The sequence below is a fragment of the Mustela lutreola genome, chromosome 7, assembly GCF_030435805.1.
Source record: "Mustela lutreola isolate mMusLut2 chromosome 7, mMusLut2.pri, whole genome shotgun sequence".
In the NCBI taxonomy this organism is placed as follows: domain Eukaryota; kingdom Metazoa; phylum Chordata; class Mammalia; order Carnivora; family Mustelidae; genus Mustela; species Mustela lutreola.
In genome coordinates, this window is record NC_081296.1 from 16394629 (window position 1) to 16403334 (window position 8706).

Genomic DNA, 8706 nt, shown 5'->3' on the forward strand with positions numbered 1-8706 from the left:
CCAGGAGATGGTAGTGGGCATAGAGATCCATCCGAGGCCACGCACGCTGCTGCAGGGTTGTGACTGTGTCTGATTTGTTTGGCTTGGCAGTTTGAATCCAGGACGCGAAAATGGAGCCCGGGAAAGCAAAGCTAAGGAGGAAACCCGCATGGAGCGAAATTCTCCTTGCCCTAGCATCCCATCTGCCTGAGAAAGAAGCGTGGTTTACAAAGGTGAACCAAACATGTATCTCAGGCAAAGCGGATGCCGGGGCAAAGAGGATTTCGCTCCGTGTGGGTCTATTACACAGTGCTGTGGAGACTAGTTCAGGCAAGCCGCAGCAGCATCCCGCAGACCCGACTCTGACTTCCCAAAGAATGCTGTGCTCACGCAGAATCGGGGACTAGGCCAGTGCTTTCTCCACAGGAGAGGAGAGCCGACAGCATCTCGGCACACCGCCCTTGCACTAGGTTGAGGAGCAGTGACGGACTGTCCCCACTCCTTCCCCGGACACCCAGTGCATCCTTGAACGCTTTCACATCTTGGAGGAAGACAGATCCTGACTTCCCGATCTGTCAGGGAGCTACTTCTGGGAGTTCAGAAGTGGCAAGCACATGTCTGCCCCTGGGACAGGTGGCCAAGGAGCTGCTTTCTCCTTGAGTCCAGAGGCCCAGGACAGGCATGCCTTCTGCCCAGACTCCTTATTAGAGTGGAGGATGCGCCAATACCCTAGTCCTACCGTCGTGTCTACTCCTTAGCCAGGTTTCCGTCTCTCTGCACAGAGAGCGTATGCCACTTGTCTTACCAGCGACCCGCTGTTGCTGACAGGGCCGGCTCTTTTGCTTGCGTCCGTTTCCGACAACAAGGCCAACGACTCCTTCTCTTCCCCGGGGCAGTGTGCTGCACCTTCCTCAGACATGCTCCAGGGTATTGCAGTGACAGTCGTGTCCCTTTCCTTGAGGCTCTTCCCACAGGGGCAGCCACTCTTCTCTCTCAGGCAGAGTGGATGCCGGGCATACACGATTTCGCTCCATGCAGGTTTATTACACCGTGCAGTGGAGACCAGCTCAGGCAAGCAGCAGCCGCATTCGACAGACCCGACTCTGATTTTCCAAGAATGCTGTGCTTTCCCAGAGGTGAAGCCCGGGCAAAGAGGCTTTTGCTCTAAAGGAACGACTCTGATTTCCCAGAGACTGCTATGCTTACGCAGAAGTTTTCAGCTTGCTGCGAACCGCACTTCGCTGCTGCTTCCTCAGCAAGGCATTGGGCGTTCGCTCTGTCCCGTCAGATGCGGAAAGCTGGTGCCTCTTGGGCCTTGCTTCCCGGGCTCCATGTTCGCGTCCTGGCTTCAATGAGCCAAGCCGAAATACGCAGATACAGTCAGAACCCTGCAGTAGCTTGCGTGGCTCAGGATGGCACTCTATACACACTACCATCTCCCGGTGTAGGCAACGCTAGGGCTTTTGCTATGGCGCTCAGGTAGACTCAAGTTCTAGGTCAGTGCCTTCCCCACATGAGAGGAGAGGCAACAGGATCTTTCACACCGCCCGTACACTGGGATGGGGAGCAGTGAGGTACTTTCCCCACTACTTCCCCGGACACCCCGTGCATCCACGAACGCTTTCACATCTTGGAGTAAGGCGGCATATGACTGCCCGTTCTTTCAGGGACTTACTTCTGCGAGTTCAGGGTAGGCGCCTGGTGGCAAGCACATGTCTGCACCAGGGAAAGGTGGCCAAGGAGCTGCTTTCCCCTTAGGCGCAGGGGCACCGGAGAGGCATTCCTTCTGCCCAGACTCCTTCCTCAGAGTGGAGTATGCAACCCTGCCCTATTCGTCCCTTCCTTTCTCTTTCTCAGCCAAGTATCCTATTCTCCACACAGAGAGCGGGTGACACTTGTCTTGCCACCGGCCCACTTTCCCTCCCAGGGCAGACTCTCCTGCTTCGCGACAACGAAGGCCAACGGCATCTTCTCTTCTCCCAGGGCGGCAATGCTGCACCTTCCCCAGACTTGTTCTTGGGGAGCTCAGTGACAGTTGTGTCCCTTTCCTTAAGGCCCTTTGCAGATGTGCAACCACTCTTCTCGCTCAGGTAGAGCGGGGATGCTAGGGAAAGGAGAATTTCGCTCCATGCGGGATTCACCTATCGTGCTGTTGAGACTAGCTCAGGCAAGCAGCAGCAGCATTCCACAGACCCGACTCTGATTTTCCAAGAATGCTGTGCTTTCCCAGAGGTGAAGCCCGGGCAAAGAGGCTTTTGCTCTACAGGAACGACTCTGATTTCCCAGAGACTGCTATGCTTTCGCAGAAGTTTTCAGCTTGCTGCGAACCGCACTTCGCTGCTGCTTCCTCAGCAAGGCATTGGGCGTTCGCTCTGTCCCGTCAGATGCGGAGAGCTGGTGCCTCTTGGGCCTTGCTACCCGGGCTCCATGTTCGCGTCCTGGCTTCAATGAGCCAAGCCGAAATACGCAGACACAGTCAGAACCCTGCAGTAGCTTGCGTGGCCCAGGATGGCACTCTATACACACTACCATCTCCCGGTGTAGGCAACGCTAGGGCTTTTGCTATGGCGCTCAGGTGGACTCAAGTTCTAGGTCAGTGCCTTCCCCACAGGAGAGGAGAGGCAACAGGATCTTTCACACTGCCCGTACACTGGGATGGGGAGCAGTGAGGTACTTTCCCCACTACTTCCCCGGACACCCCGTGCATCCACGAATGCTTTCACATCTTGGAGTAAGGCGGCATATGACTGCCCGTTCTTTCAGGGACTTACTTCTGCGAGTTCAGGGTAGGCGCCTGGTGGCAAGCACATGTCTGCACCAGGGAAAGGTGGCCAAGGAGCTGCTTTCCCCTTAGGCGCAGGGGCACCGGAGAGGCATTCCTTCTGCCCAGACTCCTTCCTCAGAGTGGAGTATGCAACCCTGCCCTATTCGTCCCTTCCTTTCTCCTTCTCAGCCAAGTATCCTATTCTCCACACAGAGAGCGGGTGACACTTGTCTTGCCACCGGCCCACTTTCCCTCCCAGGGCAGACTCTCCTTGCTTCGTGACAACGAAGGCCAACGGCATCTTCTCTTCTCCCAGGGCGGCAATGCTGCACCTTCCCCAGACTTGTTCTTGGCGAGCTCAGTGACAGATGTGTCCCTTTCCTTAAGGCCCTTTGCAGATGTGCAACCACTCTTCTCGCTCAGGCAGAGCGGGGATGCTAGGGAAAGGAGAATTTCGCTCCATGCGGGATTCACCTATCGTGCTGTTGAGACTAGCTCAGGCAAGCAGCAGCAGCATTCCACAAACACGATCTGATTTCCCACCAAATGCTGTGCTTTCCCAGAGGAGATGCCCGGGGAAAAGAGGATTAGGCTGTATGCGGTTTTCTACCACCGTAAGACAGGGCTCCAGCAAGAAGCAGCAGCAGCCAGCAGATCCAAATCTGATTTCTCAGTGAATGCTGTGCTTTCGCAGAGGCTTTGGGCTTGGAGCGAACAGCACTACGCCTCTGTTTCTTCAGCCAGGCTTCAGTCGCGTCAGGGAAGAAGAGCTGCGGGAGAGCTGGTGCCTCTAGGGCCTTGCTTTCCCGGCTCCATGTTCGCGTCCTGGATTCAAACTGCCAAGGTGAAATAAGCGTACACAGCCTCCACCCTGCAGCAGCGTGCATGGCCTACGATGGCACTGTGCTCATAATGCCATCTCCCAGTGTAGGCAATGTCTGCCCTTTTGCTCTGGCGTTCAGGTGGGCAGGGGACTAGGCCAGTGCTTTCTCCAGCCGAGAAGAGACGCGACAGGATCAATGTACACCGCCCGCGCCCTGGGAATGGGAGTAATGGGTAACTGTTCCTCCTTCCCCGGGACACCCGCTGCCTCCGCCAATGCTACCACATCCTGAAGGAAGACGGCTTCTGACTGCCCGTTCCTCCTGGAGCTGTTACTGTGAGTTCAGGACAGGGCGCCTGGTAGCAAGCCCACTTCTGTCCTATGGACAGGTGGCCAAGTAGCTGCTGTCCCCTTGGGCCCAGAGGCTCAGGACAGTACAGCCTTCTGCCCAGACTCCTTCCTCAGAGTGGAGCACGCGCCCCTGCCATCATCGTACCCTCTTATCTCTTTAGCAGCCAGGCGTCGGTCTCCCTGCCCAGGACGCGGGTGACACTTGTCTTGCCACCGGCCCGCTCTTCCTGACACTGCCGGCTCTCCTGCTTCGCGACCTTTTCCCGACAATAAGGCCAACGGCTCCTTCTCTTCTCCCAGGAAGCATGCTGCACCTTCCCCAGACATGCTCCTGGGGGAGCGGTGTGACGGATGTGTCCCTTTCCTTAGGACTCTTCCCACAGGAGCAACCAAGCATCTCTCTCAGGCAGAGGGGATGCCCGGGCAAAGAAGATTTTGCTCCATGCCGGTTTATTGCACCGTGCTGTGGAGACTAGCTCAGACGAGCAGCAGCAACATCCCACAGATCTGACTCTGATATCCCAAAGAAAGCTGTGCTTTCCCAGAGGGGATGCCTGGGAAAAGAGGCTTTTGCTCTTTGCGGATTTTTCCCACCGTGCTGCGAATACTAGGCTAAGGCAAGAAGCAAGAGCAGCCCACAGAACCGACTCTGATTTTCCAGTGACTGCTATGCTTTCGCAGAGGTTTTCAGCTTGGCGCGAACTGCACTTCTCTGATGTTCCTCAGCATGGCTTTGGGCGTTCGCTCTGTTCCATCATGGAAGAAGAGCCCTGGAGAGCTGGGGCCTCTTTGGCGTGTGGAGCACGCGTGCCTGCCCCAGTCATCCCCTTGTGTCTCCTTAGCAGCCAGGCTTCTATCTCTCCGCTCAGGGAGCGGGTGACACTTGTCTTCTTAGCAGCCAGGCTTCCTACTCTCCATACAAAGAGCGTGCTGTGGAGAATGTTGTGCTTTTCGCAGCACGGTGGGAAAAACCCGCATAGAGCGAAAGCCTCTTTGCCTGGGCATCCCCTCTGGGAAAGCACTGCATTCTTTGGGAAATAGAGTCAGGTCTGTGGGATGTTGCTGCTTGCCTGAGAAGGTCTCCACAGCACGGTGTAATAAACCCGCATGGAGCGAAATCCTCTTTGCCCCGGCATCCCCACTGCCCGAGAGAGATGCGTGGTTGCGACTTTGGAAAGAGACTTAAGGAAAGGGATACGTCTGTCACTGCGCTCCACAGGAGCATGTCTGGGAAGGTGCAGAAGGCGGCCCAGGGACAAGAGAAGGCGCCTTTGGTGTTATTGTCCGGAAACGGTTGCGAAGCAGGACAGCCGGGCCTGTGAGGAACAGCGTGTCAGTGGCAAGACAAGTTTCACCAGCTACCTGTGCAGAGAAATGTGAGCCTGTCTGCTAAGGAGACACGAGAGGACAACTAGGACAGGGGCGCGTGCTCCACTCTGAGGAAGGAGCCTGAGCAGAAGGCAGGCCTGTCCTGTGCCTCTGGGCCCAAGGGGACATTAGCTCAGGGCCACCTGTCAAGAGGGCAGAAGTGGGATTGCCACCAGGCGCCCGGCCCTGAACTCACAGAAAGAGCTCCAGGAGGAACGGGCAGTTAGATGCCGTCCTCCAGGATGTGGAAGGGTTCGCGGAGGCACGGGGAGTCCGGGGAAGGAGTGGGGACAGCCCCCGACAGCTCCCCATCCCAGTGCACGGGCGGTGTGCAGGGATCCTGTTGCCGCTCCTCTCCTGTGTAAAAGGCACTGGCCTAGTCTCCGAAACAGCCTGAGCAACAGAGCAAAAGGCCAAGCCTTGCCTACGCCAGAAGATGGTAGTGTGCATAGAGTGCCATCCTAGGCCACGCACGCTGTTGCGGGTTGTGGCTGTGTCTGCTTAGTTCGTCCTGGAAGGGTGAACCCAGGGCGCGAACATGGAGCCCTGGAAAGCAAGGCCCAAGAGGCACCAGCTCTTCCATAGCTCTTCTTCCCTGACGCGACAGAGCGAACGCCCAAAGCCTTCCTGATGAAGCAGCAGCGAAGCGGTTCGCGCCAAGATCAAAACTATTGTGAAAGCATAGCAGTCGCTGGGAAATCAGAGTCGGTTCTGTGGGCTGCTCTTGCTGCCTGCCTTAGTCTAGTATTCACAGCATGGTGGGAGAAACCCTCACAGAACGACAGCCTCTTTGCCCGGGCATGCCCTCTGGCAAAGCCCAGCATTCTTTGGGAAATCAGAGTCGGGTCTGTGAGATGCTGCTGCTGTTTGCCTGAGGTAGTCTCCACAGCACGGTGTAATAAACCCGTGTGGAGCGAAATCCTCGTTGCCGGGCATCCCCTCTGCCTGAGAGAGATGCTTGGTTGCGCTTGTGGGAAGAGCTTTAAGGAAAGGGACACGTCTGTCACTGCGCTCCCCAGGAGCATGTCTGGGGAAGGTGCAGCACGCTTCCCCGCAAGACGAGAAGGAGCCGTTGGCCTTGTTTTCCGAAACGGTCTTGAGCAGAAGAGTCGGTCCTGTCAGGAACAGCGGGCCGGTGGCAAGTCAAGTGTCACCCGCTCCCTTTGCGGAGAGACGGAAACCTGGCTGCTAAGGAGACACGTGGGGACGTCTAGAGCAAGGGCGCTTGCTCCACTGTGAGAAAGGAGTCTGGGCAGAAGGCATGCCGGTCCTGGGCCCCTGGGCCCAAGGAGCAGCAGCTCCTTGGCCACCTGTCACTTGTATAGGCATGTGCTTGCCACCAGGCACCTACGCTGAACTCGCGGATGTACCTCCCTGAAAGAACGGACCATCAGTAGCCGTCCTCCATGATGTGGAAGCGTTCGCGGAGCCACGGGTTGTCCCGGGAAGGAGTGAGGACAGTCCACCACTGCTCCCCATCCCAGTGCACAGCGGTGTGTAGGGATCCTGTCGCATCTCCTCTCCTGTGAGGAAGGCACTGGCCTAGTCCCCTATTCCGCGTGAGCGCAAGAGCAATTTGCCAAGCCTCGCCTACGCCAGGAGATGGTAGTGGGCATAGAGTGCCATCCTAGGCCACGCACGCTGCTGCATGGTTGTGACTGTGTCTGATTTGTTTGGCTTGGCAGTTTGAGTCCAGGACGCGAAAATGGAGCCCGGGAAAGCAAAGCCAAGGAGGAATTAGCTCTCCCGCAGCACTTCTTCCCTGACGCGAAAGATCGAACGCCTAAAGCCTTGCTGAGGAAGCAGCGCCAAAGTGCTGTTGACTCCAAGCCCAAAGCCTCTGCGAAAGCACAGCATTTGCTGAGAAATCAGAGTGGGTTCTGCTGACTTCTGCTGCTGCTTGCCTGAGCCCAGTCTCACGGTGGGAGATACCCGTATAGAGCGAAAGCCTCTTTGCCCGGGCATCTCCTCTGGGAAAGCACAGCCTTCATTGGGAAATTAGAATCGTATTGGTGGGATCCTGCTGCTTGCCTGAGCTAGTCTCCGCAGCACGGTAGATGAAACCCGCATGGAGCGAAATTCTCCTTGCCTTAGCATCCCATCTGCCTGAGAAAGAAGCTTGGTTGCACATCTGGAAAGGGCCTTAAGGAAAGGGACACGTCTGTCACGGCGCTCCCCAAGAGCATGTCTGAAGAAGGTGCAACACGCTTCCCGGGAGAAGGAGCCTTTGGCATTGTTGTCGGGAAACAGTGGCAAAGCAGGAGATCCTGCCATGGCAGGAACAGCAGGCGGGTGGCAAGACAATTGTCACCAGCTCCCTGTGCAGAGAGAATGTAGCCTCGATCATAAGGAGATATGAGGGGACGACTAGGGCAGGCGCGCGTGCTCTACTCTGAGGAAGGAGTCTGGGCAGAAGGCAGGCCTGTCCTGTGCCTCTGGTCCCAAGGGGACAGCATCTCCTTAGCCACCTGTCCCTAGGGCAGACTTGAGCTTGCCACCAGACGCCTCACCCCGAACTCGCCGAAACAACTCTGGAGAAATGGACAGTCAGATGCCCTCTTCCTCCATGATGTGGCAGCGTTTTTTCGTGGCAATGGGTATGCCGGGGAAGGAGTGGGAACAGTCCCCCACAGCTCCCCATCCCTGTGCACGTGCGGTGTGCAGGAATCCTGTCCTCTGTCCTCTCCTGTAAGGAAGGCACTGGCCTAGTTTCCAAAACAGCTTGTGCAACAGAGCAAAAGGCCAAACCTTCCCTACACCAGAGGATGGTAGTGTGCATAGAGTGCCATCCTAGGCCACGCTCGCTGCTGCGGGTTTTGTCTGTGTCTGCTTAGTTCGTCCTGGAAGCGTGAACCCAGGGCGCGAACATGGAGCCCTGGAAAGCAAGGCCCAAGAGGCACCAGCTCTTCCGTAGCTCTTCTTCCCTGACGCGACAGAGCGAACATCCAAAGCCTTCCTGAGGAAGCAGCAGTGAAGCGGTTCGCGCCAAGATCAAAACTATTGTGAAAGCATAGCAGTCGCTGGGAAATCAGAGTCGGATCTGTGGGATGCTCTTGCTGCCTGCCTTAGTCTAGTATTCACAGCACTGTGGTGGAAACCCTCATAGAACGAAAGCCTCTTTGCCCGGGTATGCCCTCTAGCAAAGCCCAGCATTCTTTGGGAAATCAGAGTTGGGTCTGTGGGATGCTGCTTCTGTTTGCCTGAGCTAGTCTCCACGGCAAGGTGTAATAAACCAGCATGGAGCGAAATCCTCGTTGCCGGACATCCCCTCTGCCTGAGAGAGATGTTTGGTTGCGCTTGTGGGAAGAGCTTAAAGAAAAGGGACACGTCTGTCACTGCGCTCCCCAGGAGCATGTCTGGGGAAGGTGCAGCATGCTTCCCGGGAGAAGAGAAGGAGCCGTTGGCTTTGTTTTCAGAAACG